Genomic DNA, 23721 nt, shown 5'->3' with positions numbered 1-23721 from the left:
CAACAAAGGCTTTCTTCTAATCCTAGAGGATGAAACAAAAAGAGAGGTCTTGTAAAACAAATTGGAAATGAGGAAGAATTTGAAGTCAAGTTGGCCCTGGACCCTTTTACATTGCTACTCCTTCTCTTTGTTCAAGTTAAAGAATAAGAGAGACCACCAACTGCTCCTTAGTGGAACAGGCTGCAAAGAAAACAAAGCAGCTAAGTGATGATGAGGAAAACAAAGAATATAAAAATTTGTAGTTATGAAGATGATCAAGAAATGATGGAGCTCCTGGCTGGCTCAGTTGGTAGGGCATGCAACTCTTTATCTATCTCAGGGTCATGAATTCAAGCCCTATGTTGGGCAGAGAGATTACTTAAAAAGACTTAAAAATAAACTAAAAAATAAAAGACATTAAAAAAACTGTAAAAAAAATGATAGTAGTAATTGTATTCTGAAGTTTAAGAAACAGCAAGGAGTAACAAATAAATTAGAGAGACAGTAATCTCCCTGTTTTTTTTTTTTTTTTTTGCTTCCACTCCATTTTAATTTGAATACAAATACAGAAAGAATCATGTCTTCTGCTCATAACTCACTCTTTGACTATAGAATAAGTCAAAACTTGTAAATGCATCATTGAAAACATATTAACACTCCACCTGCAGCCTTTGAGATTTCAGCCATAGTTCACTACCAGTGTTGTGTGAGAAAGCCATATAATTTCATGTCTCCTTGTTTCTCTTTATGCTGCTCTGCCTCAGAAACCCCTTTTTTCCTCTCCTGGGTAGCTCAGTGGTTGAACACCTGCCTTCGGCCCAGGGCATGATCCTGGAGACACGGGATCGAGTCCCACTTCGGGCTTCCTGCATGGAGCCTGCTTCTCCCTCTGCTTGTGTCTCTGTCTCTCTCTCTGTGTCTCTCATGGATAAATCAATAAAATCTGAGTTGCTCAGTCGGTTACGCATCCACCTTGACCTTGGCTCAGGTCATGATCTCTTGGTTGTCGGATAAAGCCAGATGCCAAGCTTTGCATGTTTGGCAAGAAGTCTGCTTGGAACGCTTTGTCTCTCCTTCTGTCTTTCCCCCTGCTCGTACTCTCCCTCTTTCTCTCACTTTTTTTTTAAGTGTTAGAAACGTTTATTTGTCAAAATATTAAAGAAAAGTGGGAGGGGTGAAGTAAAACAAGGCTAAATTTCAGCTAATGCTGCACCACGATCACAGGTCAGACATAAAAGAAAACAAACAAACAAAACAACAACCTCCACCCCAAACCCCAATGGTCCTAGCAGTTTCAGAAGATTAGCTTCAATGTTAGAGTCCAGAGCTAACAGAAGAGTAAAAGGTCTCTTGCCACTACATGGTCATTTTAAAGGGAAAGGAGATGTTGCAGGTAGACAGGGAGAAGGGTTCAATTCCTAAGGAAAGCAAGATAAGAGGGGGTTCCACTGTACAGGAAAAAGGGGATGCCAGCATAATCCTTACCTAGGGCTGCTCAGAGGCTGAGAATATAAGGAATGGAATGAAAGGCTACAGGGACTAGTATCAAGAGGAAAGAAAAGTCAACTTAGAAGAATTAAATTAAGAAAGAAAACACAGTTGGTCAGAAACTCCTTTGTTTACTGAAACATGAAGCAATGGAAACATCCCGGCAAGGGGGATGCGCGGAGCAAGTTCTCATATATGACCGCAGCCCGAGGGTTCAGTCCGCAATGATCCTACCTCCAGTTTTTTTTTTTTTAATTTATTTATGACAGTCAGAGAGAGAGAGAGAGAGAGAGAGGCACAGACACAGGCAGAGGGAGAAGCAGGCTCCATGCACTGGGAGCCTGATGTGGGATTCGATCCCGGGTCTCCAGGATCGAGCCCTGGGCCAAAGGCAGGCGCCAAACATCAGAACCACCCAGGGATCCCCCTACCTCCAGTTTTTAAAAGGCTGAGCACCGCGCTCGGTCCACATATGCTCCCGCTCACACCGGGCCATGTCATACAGAGAATTCTGTGCAGCTGCTGAAGCCTGCGACAGCTCACTCTCTGGCCCATAACCGTAGCCCTCTCCAACCGTGGGGAGCACAGCTGCAGCACGACACAGGGGGCTCCTGTCCCTTCCATAATAGGACGAGGTGTTGGCAGCGGCAGCAGCCATAGAGCCCAAGTGGCAGCAGCCCCTGAGCTCGGCAACAGGTGTCTGTCGTAGGGATAACAGAAGTGGGGTTGAGGTGACTGGTCACAGCTGTGCTCTGGACTTGAGGCAGATGGGACATGGACTGCTCCGCCTAGTTGTACGCAGAGGCTGCTGCTGCCGCTGCCACTGCCTCATAAGAGCGGACCCGGTAACGCTTCTAGGAGTCAAGTGCTCCATATGCATCGTTGTAACACATGGATTCCCCGCAGCCCATGGGGAAGGCGTGCGCACTGCTCCATACTGTCCGTTATACTGCTCGGTAAAGTCCGCCACATGACCTGTACAATCTACTGGACACTCTTTTGACCAGTGCCCCTCTTTCCCATCGGTGTGATAGCAGCCACTCTGGTCTCCCATCCCAGGGGCAGTCCGAACTCGGCTTGTGGATAACTGCACTGGAGGCTCATTTGACACCTTGTAGCTTAAATAGGAGTGGTTTGAGGAGACAGTGTGTGCCTCAGTTCCCCTGGCTGCTTGTGGTCTCCAGGGGAGGTGGGATTTTATTTATTGAGTCCTTCCTGTAAGGCCAGCACTATGTATCCTGAGAAGCAAAATGAGGGTCTGGCCATGATTTGTAATGTTGGAACACCAAGGAGGACAAGTGGTGTCCCAGGGAGGCCTTGCATTGTGGCCTTACTGCATGTGGGGACCATCTGTGATTTTGGTTTATATTTGGGGTGTCTCTGAGGCAAGAGTGCCCTGAGTTCCTTACCCTAAAAGGAACAACTCTTAGACAGTGGCCCAAGAGTTTGTAAGAGGTGCTGATGGAGCCATTTGCTGACCAGGGCATCCAGTACTAAATGGCAGCCTAAAGCTTGGCTTCTTTGGCTGACTGTTGGGTGGGTTGTGTCCTTTATTAGGGACGTAAATATTCCACATGAGCTCCCCCCTGTAGCATGGTGCTCATACCATCCATAAAGTAGACAAACTCCATTGCAGTTCACTCAGTTGATGTCATTGGGGCTCCCTACATAGCCAAGGGGACTGGGGAGGGGTGACCTCCTCTGGTATGGTGGCATCCAGCAAGGGACTGAGGAAGAACAGGGGAGACCTCCCCCTGCAAGTGGGATAAGCCAGTCGCCTCAAGCTTGAGTCTCTCCTGCATTGAGGAGACCTCAGTAGCTATGCCTCCCAAGGCTCAATGCACAGCTGGATGTGGAGGGTCACACGCCAGTGTCTATAGGAACCTCTCTTTCCAGGAGAGCCCAGGATGTGGGCAGCATTTGTTACTTGGTTGGTGTATAGTGTAGACAAGGAGGATATTTTCTTGCATCTGAGGGCCTTGGGCACTGTATGTCCATTATGGATATGTGGGCCAGAAAAAAAAAATGGCAAGTCCATTGCTTGTCGTGGGAAACAAGTCCGACCTAGAGGAGAGAGGCAGGTGCCCATCGAAGAGGCGAGGACTAAAGCAGAGGAGTGGGGCGTGCAGTACGTGGAGACATCGGCTAAAACACGAGCCAATGTGGACAAGGTGTTCTTTGACCTAAGGAAAGAAATCAGAGCCAAAAATAATGTCCGAGAACAAAGACAAGAATGGCAAGAAAAGCAGCAAGAACAAGAAAGTTTTAAAGAAAGAGGTTGCTTAATCTGAAAGCCAAGATGGCGGATGAAGTCAGTCACCACTAAGGACATAGGGCGGGCTCATTAAGAGAAGAGTAGAGTTGACTCCTTGATGTATTCCTTGCTCTCCCCAACCTCATTCACACATACTACTTTAAATGGGGAAAATATTTGTGAATCAGTGGCTGGCAGACGAAATAAGCCCTTGTCCATGCATTGGAATGGCTACTTTGTTGGGAGGTTTTGGAATTTCCTTCTTCCCTTCTCCTTCCCAAAAGTTTTATCACATTCGTAGTGCTATAGGTAAGAAATAAGTGTTAACTAAAAAGAAGTGTACTGTCATAGCATCTTATTTCCCTCCCTAGTTTTATAATATCACCATCTTTTGTTTTGAAATAAAAACGTCTAATTAGGTCTGGGGAAGGGAGTAGGATAAGACTCTCCCTAACTCTTATCAGCTTAACAGAAGTATTCAAATAAATCCATTAAGCTCTAATAAAAATTCAGAGATTTTTGGGATAAGTTTTTTTGGCAATACCCCAAAGATCTGAAGCACAGTGAAAAAATAAAAATAAATATGAATTGGGCCAAATATGTCAGTAACAAGCTCACAAACCCTTCCCACATATTGAAAATGAAAGTTGAATTCTTTGCATTTAAATATTAGCCAACGATAGCCTGTGTTAGCTATTTCTCTCCTGTAGCATCCTGATTTTGTGTAGAAGCTTCTTTTTAGCAGAGTAAGTGAAGACTCGAGAGTAATATACTTTACAAATGACACAGTTTTCTAACCAGATCAAGACTATATCTTTGGATACACCATCTCCTAATTGCCAGATGGTTAGGCCCATCCTTCTCTGCTGGTAACCAATGTATGTCCTTCTGGCCAACCTCTGCATGCAGAGGTTAAGAGAGCCTCTTTGTGTGTTTCTTTTAAGTATAATGAGTTCTTCTGAAGAATGTGATGAGTTGAAATTGTATTTTCAAATCATGAAGCCAGAGCCTGTGTCAGACCTTCTGCTACCTCTCATAGATTTGCTCTAATTCTGAATGTAAAATTAGGAGAAGTGGAAAAGGATAAGATAAGCCATTGCCTTTTTACCTCTGAGAATTGGCTGCTATTCTATGTAATTTTCTTCTCAGACAGCCATAGAGTTGGTTAGAAAATGGCTTTACTGATGAGATATTGTTAAGCATTGTTGTATGAATATTCTCAATTTAGCACCAGAAAATTTTTCCTAGGAAAGGAGTCCTGTGTGATGAAAACCCAGTATTCAGAATATTTTCCCCCATTTTTTGGAAGTGACATTTCACACACAATGCCAAAAGTGAATTGGGGTGGGGAGAGTGGAAAACTTTCAAATTTATAGTTATTACAGAAATTGTGGAAATTATGATCTGACTGGAAAGCAATCTTGTATCACCTCTCAAAGAATCATGGTCTTTTTTTAAATAAAAAAAGCAGACAAAAAAAAAAAAAAACATTTGTTGTTTCCTGCCTTGTTAACGTTCCCCATTCTCACTGGTGTGAGGTGGGATCTCATGGTGGTTTTGATTTGTATTTCCCCGATGGCCAGTGATGCGGAGCATTTTCTCATGTGCTTCTTGGCCATGTGTATGTCTTCCTCTGTGAGATTTCTGTTCATGTCTTTTGCCCATTTCATGGTTGGATTGTTTGCTTCTTTGGTGTTGAGTTTAATAAGTTCTTTATAGATCTTGGTTTCTAGCCCTTTATCTGGCGTGTCATTTGCAAATATCTTCTCCCGTTCTGTAGGTTGTCTTTCAGTTTTGCTGTGCAGAAGCTTCTTATCTTGATGAAGTCCCAATAGGACATTTTTGCTTTTGTTTCTCTTGCCTTCATGGATGTATCTCGCAAGTAGTTGCTGTGGCCAAGTTCAAAAAAGGTGTTGCCTGTGTTCTCCTCTAGGATTATGATGGAATCTTGTCTCACATTGAGATCTCTCACCCATTTTGAGTTTATCTTTGTGTATGGTGAAAGAGAGTGGTCCAGTTTCATTCGTCTGCATGTGGATGTCCAATTTTCCCAACACCATTTATTGAAGAGACTGTCTTTCTTCCAGTGGATAGTCTTTCCTGCTTTGTCGAATATTAGTTGAACATAGAGCTGAGGGTCCACTTCTGCATTTTCTATTCTGTTCCATTGATCTATGTGTCTGTCTTTGTTCCAGGACCACGCTGTCTTGATGACCACAGCTTTGTAGTACAACCTGAAATCTGGCCTTGTGATGCCCCCAGCTATGGTTTTCTTTTTTAATATCCCCCTGGCTATTCGGGGTCTTTTCTGATTCCACACAAATCTTAAGATGATTTGTTCCAACTCTCTGAAGAAAGTCCATGGAATTTTGATAGGGATTGTATTGAATGTGTAAATTACCCTAGGTAGCACTGGAATTTTCACATTATTAATTCTTCCAATCCATGAGCATGGAATATTTTTCCATCTCTTTGTGTCTTCCTCCATTTCTTTCAGAAGTGTTCTGTAGTTTTTAGGGTATAGATCCTTTACCCCTTTGGTGAGGTTAATTCCTAGGTATCTTATGCTTTTGGGTGCAATTGTAAATGGGATTGACTCCTTAACTTCTCTTTCTTCAGTCTTATTGTTAGTGTACAGAAATCCCACTGATTTCTGGGGATTGATTGTGTATCCTGCCACACTGCCAAATTGCTGTAGGAGTTCTAGGAATCTTGGGGTGGAGTTATTGGGTTTTCTATGTACTGTATCATGTCATCGGCGAAGAGGGAGAGTTTGACTTCTTCTTTGCCAATTTGAATGCCTTTTATTTCTTTTTGCTGCCTGATTGCTGAGGCTAGGACTTCTAGTACTATGTTGAATAGCAGTGGTAAGAGAGGACATCCCTGTCTCATTCCTGATCTTAGGGGAAAGGCTCCCAGTGCTTCCAAGTTGACAATGATATATGCTGTGGGCTTTTTGTAGATGGCTTTTAAGATGTTGAGGAATGTTCCCTCTATCCCTACACTCTCAAGAGTTTTGATCAGGAAGATGGCGGAAGAGTAGGGTCCCCAAATCACCTGTCCCCAACAAATTACCTAGATAACCTTCAAATCATCCTGAAAATCTACGAATTCGGCCTGAGATTTAAAGAGAGAACAGCTGGAATGCTATAGTGAGAAGAGTTCGCGCTTCTATCAAGGTAAGAAGACAGGGAAAAAGAAATAAAGAAACAAAAGGCCTCCAAGGGGGAAGGGCCCCGCGAGGAGCCGGGCTGAGGCCGCGGCGAGTATCCCCAGGACAGGAGAGCCCCGTCCCGGAGAAGCAGGAGCTGCACCAACCTTCCCGGGCGGAAAGGGGCTCACAGGGAGTTAGAGCAGGACCCAGGAGGGCGGGGATGCCCTCGGGCTCCCTGGGACACTAACAGACACCTGCACCCTGGGGGGTGCGCCGAGCTCCCTAAGGGCTGCAGCGCGCAGGGCGGGACCCGGAGCAGCTCGGAGGGGCTCGGGTGGCGGCTCTGGGGAGGGGGCTGCGGGGTGGGAGCGAGAATCCAACATCGCAGGCCCCAGAGCACAGGGCGCCGGGACACAGCCCAGGATCTGGCCTCCCCCGGGACAGGCAGAGGCCGGGAGGGCCCAGGACAGCAAGGATGCTCCTGCCCGGAGCTGAGCAGATCAGCGGCCCCGCCCCGGAGCCCCCAGGCCCTGCAGACGGAGAGCCCCGGAGCTACTGCGGGAGCTGACTCCAGGGCTGCAGAGCTGGCCCCGCCACTGCGGTTGTTCCTCCTGGGGCCTCACGGGGTGAACAGCCCCCACTGAGCCCTGCACCAGGCAGGGGGCAGAGCAGCTCCCCCAAGTGCTAACACCTGAGAATCAGCACAGCAGGCCCCTCCCCCATGAGACCAGCTAGACTGACCAGTTCCAGGGGAAGTCAAGGGACTTAAAGTATACAGAATCGGAAGATACTCCCTCGTGGTTTTTGTTTTTGTTTTTGTTTTTGTTTTGCTTTGTTTTGTGTTTTTTTTTTCTTTCTTTCTTTTTGATTTCTGATTCAAAGATATCAGAAGATACTCCCACGTGTTTTTTGGGTGTTTTGTTTTGTTTTGTTTTGTGTTTTTTTTCTTTCTTTCTTTTTGATTTCTGATTGCTTCTTTTGATTTCTTTTCAAAGTATTTCTGATTGCTTCTGTTGATTTCTTTTCAAAGTATACAGAATCAGAAGATACTCCCACGTGTTATTTGTTTTTTTTTTGTTGTTGTTGTTGTTTTGTTTTGTTTTGTGTTTTTTTCTCTTTCTTTCTTTTTCATTTCTGATTGGTTCCTTTGATTTCTGATTGAACTCTCCCCCCTTTTTTTCACCTTTCTTTCTTTTTCTTTCTCTTTTTCCCCCTTTTTTCTTCTTTCTCTTTTTTTTTCTCTTTTCTTTCCTTCCCTCTCTTTTCCTCCTTTTCCCAATACAACTTGTTTTAGGCCAATCTGCACTGAGCAAAATGACTACAAGGAAAACCTCACATCAAAAAAAAGTTTCAGAAACAGTCCTCTCTCCCACAGAGTTACAAAATCTGGAATACAATTCAGTGTCAGAAAGCCAATTTCGAAGCACTATTATACAGCTACTGGTGGCTCTAGAAAAAAACCATAAAGGACTCAAGAGACTTCATGACTGCAGAATTTAGGTCCAATCAGGCAGAAATTAAAAATCAATTAAATGAGATGCAATCCAAGCTAGAAGTCCTAACGACGAGGCTTAACGAGGTGGAAGAACAAGTGAGTGACATAGAAGACAAGTTGATGGCAAAGAGGGAAACTGAGGAAAAAAGAGACAGACAATTAAGAGGCCATGAAGACAGATTAAGGGAAATTAACGACAGCCTGAGGAAGAAAAACCTACATTTAATTGGGGTTCCCGAGGGCGCAGAAAGGGCCAGAGGGCCAGAATATGTATTTGAACAAATCCTAGCTGAAAACTTTCCTAATCTGGGAAGGGAAACAGGCATTCAGATCCAGAAAATAGAGAGATCCCCCCCCCTAAAATCAATAAAAACCGTTCAACACCTCCACATTTAATTGTGAAGCTTGCAAATTCCAAAGATAAAGAGAAGATCCTTAAAGCAGCAAGAGAAAAAAAGTCCCTGACTTTTATGGGGAGGAATATTAGGGTAACAGCAGACCTCTCCACAGAGACCTGGCAGGCCAGAAAGGGCTGGCAGGATATATTCATGGTCCTAAATGAGAAGAACATGCAACCAAGAATACTTTATCCAGCAAGGCTCTCATTCAAAATGGAAGGAGAGGTAAAGAGCTTCCAAGTCAGGCAGGAACTGAAAGAATATGTGACCTCCAAACCAGCTCTGCAAGAAATTTTAAGGGGGACTCTTAAAATTCCCCTTTAAGAAGAAGTTCAGTGGAATAATGCACAAAAAACAAGGACTGAATAGATACCATGATGACACTAAACTCATATCTGTCAATAGTAACTCTGAACATGAAAGGGCTTAATGACCCCACCAAAAGGCGCAGGGTTTCAGACTGGATAAAAAAGCAGGACCCATCTATTTGCTGTCTACAAGAGACTCATTATAGACAGAAGGACACCTACAACCTGAAAATAAAAGGTTGGAGAACCATTTACAATTCAAATGGTCCTCAAAAGAAAGCAGGGGTAGCCATCCTCATATCAGATAAATTAAAATTTACCCCCAAGACTATAGTGAGAGATGAAGAGGGACACTATCTCATACTCAAAGCCTCTATCCAACAAGAGGACATAACAATCCTCAATATATATGCCCCGAATGTGGGAGCTGCCAAATATTTAAACCAATTAATAACCAAACTGAAGAAATACTTTGATAATAATACACTTATACTTGGTGACTTCAATCTAGCTCTTTCTACCCTTGATAGGTCTTCTAAGCACATCTCCAAAGAAACGAGAGCTTTAAATGATACACTGGACCAGATGGATTTCACAGATATCTACAGAACTTTACATCCAAACTCAACTGAATACACATTCTTCTCAAGTGCACATGGAGCTTTCTCCAGAATAGACCACATACTGGGTCACAAATAGGGTCTGAACCGATACCAAAAGACGGGGATAGTCCCCTGTATATTCTCAGACCATAATGCCTTGAAATTAGAACTTAATCACAACAAGAAGTTTGGAAGGACACAAACACGTGGAGGATAAGGACCATCCTGCTGAAAGATGAAAGGGTCAACCAGGAAATTAAGGAAGAATTAAAAAGATTCATGGAAACTAATGAGAATGAAGATACAACCGTTCAAAATCTTTGGGATGCAGCAAAAGCAGTCCTGAGGGGGAAATACATCGCAATACAAGCATCCATTCAAAAACTGGAAAGAACTCAAATACAAAAGCTCACCTTACACATAAAGGAGCTAGAGAAAAAGCAGCAAATGGACCCCACCCCCATCAGAAGAAGAGAGTTAATTAAAATTCGAGCAGAACTAAATGAAATCGAGACCAAAAGAACTGTGGAACAGATCCACAGAACCAAGAGTTGGTTCTTTTAAAGAATTAATAAGATAGATAAACCATTAGCCAACCTAATCAAAAAGAAGAGAGAGAAGACTCAAATTAATAAAATCATGAATGAGAAAGGAGAGATCACTACCAGCACCAAGGAAATACAAACGATCTTAAAAACATATTATGAACAGCTGTACGCCAATAAACTAGGCAATCTAGAAGAAATGGACGCATTCCTGGAAAGCCATAAACTACCAAAACAGGAGCAGGAAGCAATAGAAAACCTGAACAGAAAAAAAAAAAAAAAACCTGAACAGGCCAATAACCAGGGAAGAAATTGAAGCAGTCATCAAAAACCTCCCAAGACACAAGAGTCCAGGGCCAGATGGCTTCCCAGGGGAATTCTATCAAACGTTTAAAGAAGAAATCATACTTATTCTACTAAAGCTGTTTGGAAAGATAGAAAGAGATGGAGTACTTCCAAATTCGTTCTATGAGGCCAGCATCACCTTAATTCTGAAACCAGACAAAGACCCCACCAAAAAGGAGAATTATAGACCAATATCCCTGATGAACATGGATGCAAAAATTCTCAACAAGATACTAGCCAATAGGATCCAACAACACATTAAGAAAATTATTCACCATGACCAAGTAGGATTTATCCCCGGGACACAAGGCTGGTTCAACACTCGTAAAACAATCAATGTGATTCATCATATCAGCAAGAGAAAAACCAAGAACCATATGATCCTCTCATTAGATGCAGAGAAAGCATTTGACAAAATACAGCATCCATTCCTGATCAAAACACTTCAGAGTGTTGGGATAGAGGGAACTTTCCTCAACATCTTAAAAGCCATCTACGAAAAGCCCACAGCAAATATCATTCTCAATGGGGAAGCACTGGGAGCCTTTCCCCTAAGATCAGGAACAAGACAGGGATGTCCACTCTCACCACTGCTATTCAACATAGTAATGGAAGTCCTCGCCTCAGCAATCAGACAACAAAAAGACATTAAAGGCATTCAAATTGGCAAAGAAGAAGTCAAACACTCCCTCTTCACCGATGACATGATACTCTACATAGAAAATCCAAAAGCCTCCACCCCAAGATTGCTAGAACTCATACAGCAATTTGGTAGCGTGGCAGGATACAAAATCAATGCACAGAAATCAATGGCATTTCTATACACTAACAATGAGACTGAAGAAAGATAAATTAGGGAGTCAATCCCATTTACAATTGCACCCAAAAACATAAGATACCTAGGAATAAACCTAACCAAAGAGGTAAAGGATCTACCCCCTAAAAAATATAGAACACTTATGAAAGAAATGGAGCAAGACACAAAGAGATGGAAAAATATTCCATGCTCATGGATTGGCAGAATTAATATTGTGAAAATGTCAATGTTACCCAGGGCAATTTACACGTTTAATGCAATCCCTATCAAAATACCATGGACTTTCTTCAGAGAGTTAGAAGAAATTATTTTAAGATTTGTGTGGAATCAGAAAAGACCCCGAATAGCCAGGGGAATTTTAAAAAAGAAAACCATAGTTGGGGGCATCACAATGCCAGGTTTCAGGTTGTACTTCAAAGCTGCGGTCATCAAGACTGTGTAGTACTGGCACAGAAACAGACACATAGGTCAATGGAACAGAATAGAGAACCCAGAAGTGGACCCTGAACTTTATAGTCAGCTAATATTTGATAAAGGAGGAAAGACTATCCATTGGAAGAAAGACAGTCTCTTCAATAAATGGTGTTGGGAAAATTGGACATCCACATGCAGAAGAATGCAACTGGATCACTCTCTTTCACCATACACAAAGATAAACTCAAAATGGATGAGAGACCTAAATGTGAGACAAGATTCCATCAAAATCCTAGAGGAGAACACAGGCAACACCCTTTTTGAACTTGGCCACAGTAATTTCTTGCAAGATACATCCACAAAGGCAAAAGAAACAAAAGCAAAAATGAACTATTGGGACTTCATCAAGATAAGAAGCTTTTGCACAGCAAACGACAACAACAGTCAACAAAACTAAGACAACCTACAGAATGGGAGAAGATATTTGTAAATGAACTATCAGATAAAGGGCTAGTTTCCAAAATCTATAAAGAACTTATTAAACTCAACACCAAAGACACAAACAATCCAATCATGAAATGGGCAAAAGACATGAAGAGAAATCTCACAGAGGAAGACATAGACATGGCCAACATGCACATGAGAAAATGCTCTGCATCACTTGCCATCAGGGAAATACAAATCAAAACCACAATGAGATACCACCTCACACCAGTGAGAATGGGGAAAATTAACAAGGCAGGAAACAACAAATGTTGGAGAGGATGGGGAGAAAAGGGATCCCTCTTACACTGTTGGTGGGAATGTGAACTGGTGCAGCCACTCTGGAAAACTGTGTGGAGGTTCCTCAAAGGGTTAAAAATAGACCTGCCCTACGAGCCAGCAATTACACTGTTGGGGATTTACCCCAAAGATTCAGATGCAACGAAACGCTGGGACACCTGCACCCTGATGTTTCTAGCAGCATGTCCACAATAGCCACACTGTGTAAGGAGCCTTGGTGTCCATCGAAAGATGAATGGATAAAGAAGATGTGGTCTATGTATACAATGGAATATTCCTCAGCCATTAGAAACGACAAATACCCACCATATGCTTCAATCTGGATGGAACTGGAGGGTATTATGCTGAGTGAAGTAAGTCAATCGGAGAAGGACAAACAGTGTATGTTCTCATTCATTTGGGGAATATAAATAATAGTGAAATGGAATATAAGGGAAGGGAGAAGAAATGTCTGGGAAATATCAGGAAGGGAGACAGAACATAAATACTCCTAACTCTGGGAAACGAACTAGGGGTGGTGGAAGGGGAAGAGGGCGGGGGGTGGGGGAGAATGGGTGACGGGCACTGAGGGGGACACTTGACGGATGAGCACTGGGTGTTTTTCTGTATGTTGGTAAATTGAACACCAATAAAAATTAATTTATTAAAGAAAAGAGTTTTGATCAGGCATAGATGCTGTATTTTGTCAAATGCCTTCTCTGCATCTATTGAAAGGATCATATGGTTCTTGTTTTTTCTCTTGCTGATCTGATCAATCACATTGATTGCTTTATGAGTGTTGAACGAGCCTTGCATCCTGGGGATAAATCCCACTTGATCATGGTGAATAATCTTCTTAACCTATTGTTGGATCCTACTGGCTAGTATCTTGTTGAGAATGTTTGCATCCATGTTCATCAGGGATATTGGCATCTAATTCTCCTTTTTGGTGGGGTCTTTGTCTGGTTTTGGAATTAAGGTGATGCTGGCCTCATAGAACGAGTTTGGAAGCACTCCATCTCTTTCTATCTTTCGGAACAGCTTTAGTAGAATAGGTATGGTTTCTTCTTTAAACATTTGATAAAATTTCCCTGGGAAATCATCTGGCCCTGGACTTTTGGTCTTGGGAAGTTTTTGATGACGGTTTCAAATTCCTCCCTGGTTATCGGCCTGTTCAGGTTTTCAATTTCTTCCTGTTCCAGTTTTGGTAGTTTGTAGTTTTCCAGAAATGTGTCCATTCCTTTTGGATGGCCTAATTTATTGGCGTATAGCTGCCATAATCAGTTTTTAAAATCGTTTCTATTTCCTGGTGTTGGTGGTGATCTCTCCTATCTCATTCATGATTTTATTAGTTTCAGTCTTCTCTCTCTTCTTTTTAATAAGGCTGGCTAATGGTCTATCTATCTTATTAATTCTTCCAAAGGACCAACTCCTGGTTTTGTGGATCTGTTCCACAGTTCTTCTGGTCTCCATTTCATTGAGTTCTGTTTGGATCTTTATTAATTTTCTTCTTCTGCTAAGAGTAGGATCTGTTTGCTGTTTTGTCGCCAGCTCCTTTAGGTGCAAGGTTAGCTTTTGTATTTGGGTTCTTTCCAGTTTTTGGATGGATGCTTGTATTGCTTTTGCTGTATCCCAAAGATTTGGAGTGGTTGTATCTTCATTCTCATTAGTTTCCATGAATCTTTTTAATTCTTCCCTGACTTCGTGGTTGACCCTTTCATCTTTTACAGGATGGTCCTTAACCTCCACGTGTTTGAAATCCTTTCAAATTTCTTGTGATTTAGTTCTAGTTTCAAAGCATTATGGTCTGAAAATATGCAGGGAATGATCCAAATCTTTTGGTATCGGTTAAGAACTGATGTGGGACCCAGTATGTGGTCTATTCTGGAGAAAGCTCCATGTGCACTTGAGAAGACTGTGTATTCAGTTGTGTTTGGACATAAAGTTCTGTAACTATCTGTGAAATCCATCTGGTCCAGTGTAGCATTTAAAGCTCTTGTTTCCTAGGAGATGTTGTGCTTAGAAGACCTGTCGATTGTAGAAAGCACTATATTCAAGTCACCAAGTATAAGTGTATTATTATCTAAGTGTGTCTTAACTTGGATTATTAATTGATTGATATACTTGGCAGCTCCCGCATTTCGGGAATAAATATTCATGATTGTTAGGTCCTCTAGTTGGATAGATCCTTTAAGGATGATATAGTGTCCCTCTTCTTCTCTTACTACAATCTTTGGGACAATCTTTAATTTCTCCAAGGATGGCTACCCCTGCTTTCTTTTGAGGACCATTAGAATGGTCCATGGTTCTCCAACTGTTATTTTCGGGCTGCAGGTGTCCTTATGTCGAAAATGAGTCTCCTGGAGACAGCAAATAGATGGGTCTTGCTTTTTTATCCAGTCTGAAACCCTGCGCCTTTTGATGGGGTCATTAAGCCCATTCACGTTCAGAGTTACTATTGAAAGATAGGAATTTAGTCTCGTCATTCAGTCCCTGTTTTTTGTGGATTGTTTCCTTGGACTTCCTCTTTCTATTCCAGGGTCCCCCTAATATTTCTGGCAGAGCCAGCTTGGTGGTCACAAATTCTTTCAGTTCCTGCCTATCTTGGAAGCTCTTTATCTCTCGTATTCTGAATGAGAGCCTTGCTGGATAAAGTATTCTGGGCTGCAGGTTCTTCTCATTTAGGACCCTGACTAAATCCTGCCGGCTCTTTCTGGCCTGCCAGGTCTCTGTGGAGAGGTCTGCTGTTGTCCTAATGCTTCTCCCCATAAAAACTACTGCTTACTTGTCTCTTGCTGCTTTAAGGATCTTCTCTTTATCTTTGAAATTTGCAAGCTTCACTATTAAATGTCGAGGTGTTGAGCGGTTTTTATGGATTTTAGGGGGGATCTCTCTATCTCCTGGATCTGAATGCCTGTTTCCCTTCCCCAGTTAGGAAAGTTGTCAGCTATGATTTGTACAAATACAGTTTCTGGACCTCTATCCCTTTGGGCGCCCTCGGGAATCCCAATTAAACGTAGATTTTTTCCTTCTGGGGCTGTCATTTATTTCCCTTGACCTATCCTCATGGCCTTTGTTTTTCTCCTTTTTCCTCAGTTTCTGCCTTTGCCATCAACCTGTCTTCTATGTCACTCACTCGTTCTTTTACCTCGTTAACCCTCGTCATTAGGACCTTCAGTTTGGATTGCATCTCATTTAATTGATTTTTAATTTTGGTCTGATTAGATATAAATTCCTTGTCAAATGACAAGGTATCAAGACCATCTTCCTGGGGTATCTCAGGCTTTGAGCCCTATGTTCTCACCAAGAAAATTATTTCATAAGGCAAAAACAGGCACCCTGAGGCATAGAAAGTCAAACCAACTAGGTCCAGGTAATGGGGGATGTTGGGAACTTGTGTTGTATCCCAGTGGGGGAGCTTTAAAGAATGGAGGTGGAAGGAGGGCTCTCTGGGGCTGGCCAGCCACATGATACCCATCAGATTTCAAGTATTTGGCCAGCCCTGGGTGCATGCAAAGAAGGCAGGGGCCAGACGCACAGCCAGTGTCCATGAACCATGCTATGACTCCCAGTAAACCCCAGCATTTTTTTAGCCTTAGTATCCCATTGCCCTTCTGCCACCTCTTCCATCGAACCACTGGAGTTTCAGGTAATCATATTTGCATATAGAAGCTCTGGGCTTTTGGAGTGTGAGCCTCTGTCAACCAGACCAGCAGGGGTGACAAAGGCCAGCAGAGGAGTTTCATACTGCTTTTGAGTGAACCTACAAAGTGCTGAAGTTGCTTTAGCAGGTGGGCAGTCACCACCCAGTGCCTTCATAGGCACGTTCCCCTTTTTTGGAACAAGGAGAGGACTTTAAACATTTCCAGGGACTCAGGCTGGCTGAGATTGCCCAATGGTGGTTCCCTGTCGCTGAGCTAAAGTACAAAATTCTAAGGATATTTGGGCAGGTGTCAGCTGAAACCTCTCCAGGAAGACAAGAGCTGCCCCTTGGTTCCCAAGTAGACTCAAAAATATTTGACGACTCTGGCCATCCAAGAACAAAATCCCTATGTCTTCCCGCTCATCACAGGAGTTATCTGGACCTACAGGAGCTCTCATAAAGTTTTATTAGAGATTCAGTTAGGTCATGGGAAGCCTGGTTGGAATCAAGTTTTCACATGATCGGTTCTCAGGGTCTGAGCTGAAGCAGATAATTCTGAGGATGCTTCAGTTCAGGATATCTTTCTCCATCATCTTCATGGAGGCGAGTGAACCCTGGGCCCCCAAGTGTTCTTTAAAAATTTTTCGGAGGTTCTGGGGGACCAAGGATGCCCGGAAATGGCCACAGCTTGCTATGTAGAGAGGGTTTCTGGGAGGGGTTCAGAGGGAAAATCAGGCATAGTCCAGTTAACTCCCTGAAATGAGGATGCAGTAGAGATGGAGGAGATAAAAAGAGAAGGTAGAGCTACTTGGGGAGGGAACCTGAGCTCCATGAATAGGGACCAGCAACCCCAACTGTCAGAGTAGACAAGCACATCTCCCCACCCCTCACCCCTGCCCCCAGTCCTTATCCCCTGGGTGTTCAGTCACAGCCGAGGTCAGTGCTTGCTTTGGAAGTGCTGCTGTTTAGAGAGCGCTACAGAGTTCCTGTCCTGCTCAACATGACATTCTCCCCAGGGCTCATTCTTTTCTCATTTTTAATATGTCTGATTTCATTTCCCCTTTTTTTGTGTGTTTCAATCCCAACCTCTCTGCCTATTGTTCGACCCTCTTAAAAAGTTCAATCTGATCAGGTATGTCTATCAATCTCTTCATCTTGTAGAACTCTGTCTCAGAGATTTCTGAGGTGTCACAACCAATATTGTTGCCAGCTGTGCATGTTGCTCACTGACGCGTGGAGATGTCTCTTGGCTCTCATCTTGGGATTCCCACGAGAGTAATCTCTTGAGTTTTCCACTAGTTTCCTATTGTCACTGTAATGAATTACCATACACTTAGTATCTAAAAACATCAGAAAATACTTCTTTTTTTATACAGGTTTGGAGGTCTAAAACGTACATTGAGTCATTTTAATAGTCGTATGTTTGTATCTCACTGTAGAAACCTCTGTGGATTCTCTTTGTTTCTTACATACTTCATTGTCTCATTTGATGGAAATACTTTGCTGCAGTTTTCACAATTGGCGTTGGTTCTTTAAAATCAAAAAACTTTGCCGAGTAAAATTATATATGGAGAAAATATAGAAGTGATGTATACAGAATTGTTTCATTGAAGATCTAGTAGGTTCCTTGAGAATAGAGAGTCTGCCCAATTTGTCCATATGTCTGCAATATGTGTAACAAAAAAAGAACCACCAGAACCACCTTCATCATTACTTTTTCCCCATTTTGAGTTACTGACATTGGTAACTAAGCACCATTGTTACCTCTGTGTTTACTTCTTACATTTCAGCAAACCCTAGGTTTTTGTTCATCAAAACAAATGAATAAATATCCTACCTCAAGTGTAATAATATCGCCTATTCCTCCGTGAATGTACTTGGCCAGGACATTTAGATACTGGATGTTCTCTTTTATACTTCCAGTTATTTCCTTGGTCAAAAGCAGGGAGACTGATGCAGGCTATGGTAAGGCATGGCTGGAGAGGATGGTTAAGACCTCTAGTTCCTGTTTCTACCCTTAATGTAGAGGGCACATTCGGTTTGGGAGTCAGCTGGAATCTCAGGAGGAATCCATTTGAGAAGACCAGAGTTGAAAGGTAACAGGGGGAGCCAACGGTGGAATAAAGCCATAAAAAAAGAGTTAAGCCCCAAAGATCAGTTGTATGGAGCTAATTTTCTTAGACTCAGTTTTCCATATAAGTAGATCCTTATCATTTCCCTCTGCCTGGGCCCAAGAGCGGTATCATGGCTCTGTCATGCTATTATCTGAAAGTCACTAACTGTTGGAGAATATAAGCAGAGGAAGTTTGGAGACAAATAACACTATTAGGAAAATGCCCCATTTTCTGTTACCCATATCCTGTTCTGTTTCAGTGATGAAGCACAGATGGTTCTAAACACCTGGAAAGCCCCTGACTGCAGTTCATCCAAGTCCATCTTACCAGACCTAGGGTGTGATGCACACAATCCGAAGGGAGCATTCAGGTACCAGGGAACTATGGTTCTCTCCAACACTGACTATCCCATAGGGCGTAGTGGGATGTAGTTAGCGTAGGTAGTGGAGACTTTGGCCTATGTGTAGGGTTGTCTCAAGTGCTCAGCTACTGAAACTGAATAAGTCTTTTAGAGATTTGTTTTGTTACCTGAGGAGACTTGGTTCAAAAATGAATAGATTGGGAAAGGTGATGATAATGGTTCTCATGGGTGAAGGTGTCCATACAGACAGGTGGAAAATGACTTCATTTCATTCTGCAGCTGACCAGAACTAGTAGAATGTCTCTGTTTGCATAATGAGGACATTTCAATACCTCCCTACAGGTACCTGGGTTCAGGGGTGTCTTACGATAGCAGAACGGCCTTCAAGGGAGGACAGAGAGTCCTTGTTCGTTTGGATGCTCATGGAAATGGGCAGTTTTGAATGGAAGTAACTGTCAAATGGGAACATAAGCTACGGACACTTTGGCAATAGAATGGAACAGCAATCTTTCAGGTCAGTTAAAGTGATTTTGACTAGGTTGACAAGAAGTTGGTCTGAACGAGGGCAGGGTATTTTGTCTGAGAACTTGTTTCAGACTCTGCTAACTACAGTCAAACTCAGTCATTCTGTTGTGAGCTCCCACAGGCTTCCCATCAGGCTGTGGAAACGCCATGTTCTATGTTAGTTTGCTGGACATGTATCTTCCAATGAAAGTCTGAGCTTCTAGGGCACCGGGGTGGCTCAACCGGTTAAGCATGTCCGTTTGGCTCAGGTCATGATCCTGGAGTCCAGGTATCCAGCCCCGCTTTGCTCAGCTGGAGTCTGCTTCTCCGTCTGCCCCTGCCTGCCCACTTGTGTATGCCAGCTCTCTCTCAATTTATAAATAAATAAATAAATAAATAAATAAATAAATAAATAAATAAGTAAATCTATCTGTAAAGTCTGAACTTCGGATCCCCGAGCAAGGAGGTGAGCCATTTGTTCAGTTCCTCTCAACATCTCCTTTTCAAAAAGTGCAGGACGGTGAAATACCACTGGGCTTAACAGTAGAACTTCTAGATTTGAGTTCTGATGCTCCACTCTGGCTTCTAACTGGAAGTGTGGGACACAGAACCTGGGCACTTTCAAATCTCAGATGCTCCTCTGGTCGGTGATCTATAGTTGCCAAACATCACTATGCAGGAGATTTGACTGGACATGTGGCTTTAAAAATACAGATTTTTATTTTATTTTATTTTTTTTTGAGAATAATTCAGATTTTTAATTTAAGAATTCCGAATATGAAAGTGTGAGACTCGGGGACAGACCTCTGATTTTCTAAAATATTCTAGGTGACTAGAATCATCTTTTTATTTTTGTAGTTTTTTTAAATTTTTATTTATTTATGATAGTCACACACAGAGAGGGAGAGAGACGCAGAGACACAGGCAGAGGGAGAAGCAGGCTCCATGCACCGGGAGCCCGACATCGGATTCGATACCGGGTCTCCAGTTTTGCGCCCTGGGCCAAAGGCAGGTGCTAAACCGCTGCACCACCCAGGGATCCCTAGAATCAACTTTCTAAAAAAGATTTTATTTATTTATTTATGAGAGTCACCGAGACAGAGGCAGAGACACAGGCGAGGGGGAAGCAGGCTTCCTATGGGGAGCCCGATGTGGGACTCAATCCCCAGACCCCAGGATCATGATCTGAGTCAAAGGCAGATGCTCAACCATTGAGCCACCCAGGCATCCCGAGGTGACTAGAATCAATTTGGCTCTGGAAACACTGATTTTTATTACCTCCAAGGCCACTTCGAGCTCTAACATTTTAACATTCTAAGAATTCTTGTAAATCTGAGTGTGACACTTATACTTAGTTTTTATGATTGAACAACAAACATGGTGTGTGTGTGTGTGTGTGTGTGTGTGCATGTGTGTGTGCATGTGTGTGTGCATATAGGCATAATATGTAGCATGAAATGTAGAACGATATCCAATCCCTAATCTAGGTAAATGAGAACAATGTTAGAGAGAACAGAGGAAAAGTTATGGCACAATTTGCACATACTGGGGAATAATCTATGTACATTTATGCTGTCAGGCAATTGTGTGATTTGTAAGGAGAGTAAGCCGAACAAGTCATTTTTAACTTGAGTGCCTGAGTAAGTGGTAAAAATATTTACTAAGATCTAGAATACTAACTGAAGCTCAGTTTCGGAAAGGAAGGGATAAACTGCAATAAAAAGTAGTTATTTAGGGGTGCCCATCAGAGATCCAGTTAGGGAAGACCAATGCCCTGTAAAACTTTAGCATGAAGTTAATGTCGGAAATACAGTGTAGGATTTTTATCAGACAAAGCTCATTTAGGTCAACAGAAATCATGCTGGGTATTCTGAACATGAAATGTAATGCAAAGGATTGCTACACAGGTAGCAGATGGTCAAAAGTCCACAGAGATTAATAACTACTGACCCGGAGGAGCAAATGGGAAAGGCGCTATCAGCAGCAGGGTCCGAAATCCTTGTGTTAGCTCCTTACAGGTGGAGGCTTGATGGATGAGTATGGGACACAGCACAGCTGGTGCTCAGACCTCTAAGTCAGGAGCAGCGCATGAATGATGCTTAAGACTTTAAGGAAGGAGTGTTCCATGACTGGGGCCCAGACAAGAGGGGTGAGGACACCTGCAGAAAATGTTCAGACTTTTGAGGAGAAGATACGGCCGAACAGGGGCCATGGAGAAATAGGGTACACAGCAAAACAGGTTGTGTCCCAGCTGGGCCTCTTAATGGGTGCACCCCCTGGGTGCTGCTAGTTCCTTCAAGGGATCTTGCAAGGGTGCTGAGAAAGCAAAAAGGAGTTGGAGTCTAGAGCCAACATTCTGTTGCTGATGGGGTGCTGCTGGCCAGAGCTGGAAATGGAAAGGAGTGTCTTTACCCTTCATCTTAAATTCCTGCCTACTGCCATGTCTTGCATTAAAGGGGCTAATGGGGAGAAACTGGCCTCCAGGTCTGGCAGATGCAGTGTGCAGGGCATCCATGCACTGCCATGGAGTGAAGTAGAGAATGGAGGCTTGGAGCCTGGAAGGGCTGGTGAGTAGGTAATGCCACATCAATAGGAGAGGCTGAAACCACAGGAGCTCGTGGAATTGCTTAGAGACATGTGTAATATGCGGATGGATAAAACCAGGGTGTGTGCAAACCCAGGAAAGGGAGAACATAGGAGAACAGGGAAGGAGAGGAAGAAAGGAGCTGGAAGAGTTCTATCTTTGAGGGCAGAGGAGACAGGAATGAAGGAGGAGACAGACCACATGGCGAAATGCTCACGAAAGTACCAAGGTAACAAAAAATACCAACCATCGATTGCTGAGGGTGCCCCTGGAGTCTTTACAAAGAGCATGGTGACCAAAACATGTCTAAGAGGTCATGGTCTCCTCATTAAGAGAAATCCCAGCAGCATAATGGTGGTAGAGGATATTTCTGTGAGACGAGAAGCAGAGGAAAACATTATATACACCACTGTTAATTTTGCAAGGAAAGGGGAGAGAAAAAAAAACCCAGAAAGAACAGGGGATGAGACCTAAATACATTTAGATTCTCAAAGGCAGTTAGTTTTATCTGAGGCCTGGGTAAACAACTTCTGGGAAGACCCCAGGACCTGCGCTACATGCAAAAAGAGAGCTTTTTCCACCCACACCCACTTGGCTCTTGCGTGGTTTTCAGAATAAAAAGATCACCCCATTAGCCATGAAGATATGTAGCTGTGCCAGAATATTTTTTAAAAACATGTTTTCATATCTTACTTTAGAGCCTGTTTGCCATTACTTATCAGCCCAGAAAAGCAAGGATCACAGGGTCACAGGAGGGATCTGGGAAAGTGTCCAATTCTTCTGCAGCTGTGTCCACTTCTTATTCCACCCAGCTGCTCACCGGAGCTGCTAAAAAGTATTCCGTGTTCAGGCTTCTGCTCACAGCCAGGGCCCTGTTTTGTGGACATGCTAAGAACATAAGACCAAAAGCCTGAAGTGTTGCTGTGCCTAAGCCAGCAACAGTGGCTTCTTCTTGGGTCTCTATCTCCTCCGCTGTAATGAAGGTGTTGAATTAGACTATCTCTAGGAACCCTGCTCTTGAAGAGGCCATGACTGCTACATTCTCACTACAAGTGGCCAGCATGAAGATGCTACCCAATCTTTGGCCAGCTTAACCTTTGACACAGGCCCTTTTCATTATGGCACTTGATGTCCCTAATTGAGGAGGGAGGGGAAGCCATGCTAACAGCGATCTGTGAAGGAGCTGGAGAAGCATGAGCCAGCAGTACCACTAAGGCGGCCACAATTTGTGTCCATCAGGTGGGCCATTTACTATGTGGTTGAGTCGTCTCATATTACAGACACCAGAGTCTGAACGACAAAGACCCAGGGTCACACCTCTGTCTGAAGCCAGGGTTTTAGAACATTTCAACCATGGTCCCACCTTTCCATTCCACCTGTTTCATCTGTTAATCTGCTCACTCACTTTATCAATCCATAAAATAATTAATGGGCCTCTGCCAGCCAGTGGGGATTCCAAAGGCCAACATAACACAGTGCCTTCCCCCAGGCCCCTCAGGCCTACAGAGGGTATTTCTCTGCAGTGTCAGAAGCTGGATTGACAGCTTCATTCATAGAATGCCCATGTTGGAGGTCAAGAGAAAAAATCCAGGGATGTTTGCCACATGGAGCTCACAGCCAGAGGATCTTTGCTTCTCACTTTCTGTAGCTCCTGCTTGGCTTTTAATTATTCTTCCTTTTTTTGCAGCAAAGTGGTGTCAGTTCAGCTCTACAGCCCCCAATCTTATCTTCAAAGGAAAGGCACTCAACTTCACAGCGACCATCCATCTTCTGGCACTGCATCCTTCTGCGTATAGCTCCATGAGCTGAGGGAAGAAAGCAAGGCCTCAGTTATCCAGTAATTGGTGACCAGAAAACAACATAACATCACTGGGGCCAAAATCACAATTCCCTCTTACTGAGTGTCCTGCAGACACAGAGTACACACCTAGCGATCAGAAAAAGCACATGTCAC

General features: G+C 43.2%; 1 pseudogene; it reads right to left on the bottom strand.

Annotated features, from left to right (window-relative positions):
- Positions 1-1647: 1647 nt before the first annotated feature.
- Positions 1648-23721, bottom strand: part of LOC140599550 (RNA-binding protein 4B-like) — a 28736-nt pseudogene continuing 6662 nt past the window's right edge.

Source organism: Vulpes vulpes, chromosome 7, assembly GCF_048418805.1.
Source record: "Vulpes vulpes isolate BD-2025 chromosome 7, VulVul3, whole genome shotgun sequence".
NCBI lineage: Eukaryota > Metazoa > Chordata > Mammalia > Carnivora > Canidae > Vulpes > Vulpes vulpes.
The sequence above is the reverse complement of the archived record's forward strand: the minus strand, read 5'-3'. Positions and strand labels throughout refer to the sequence as shown.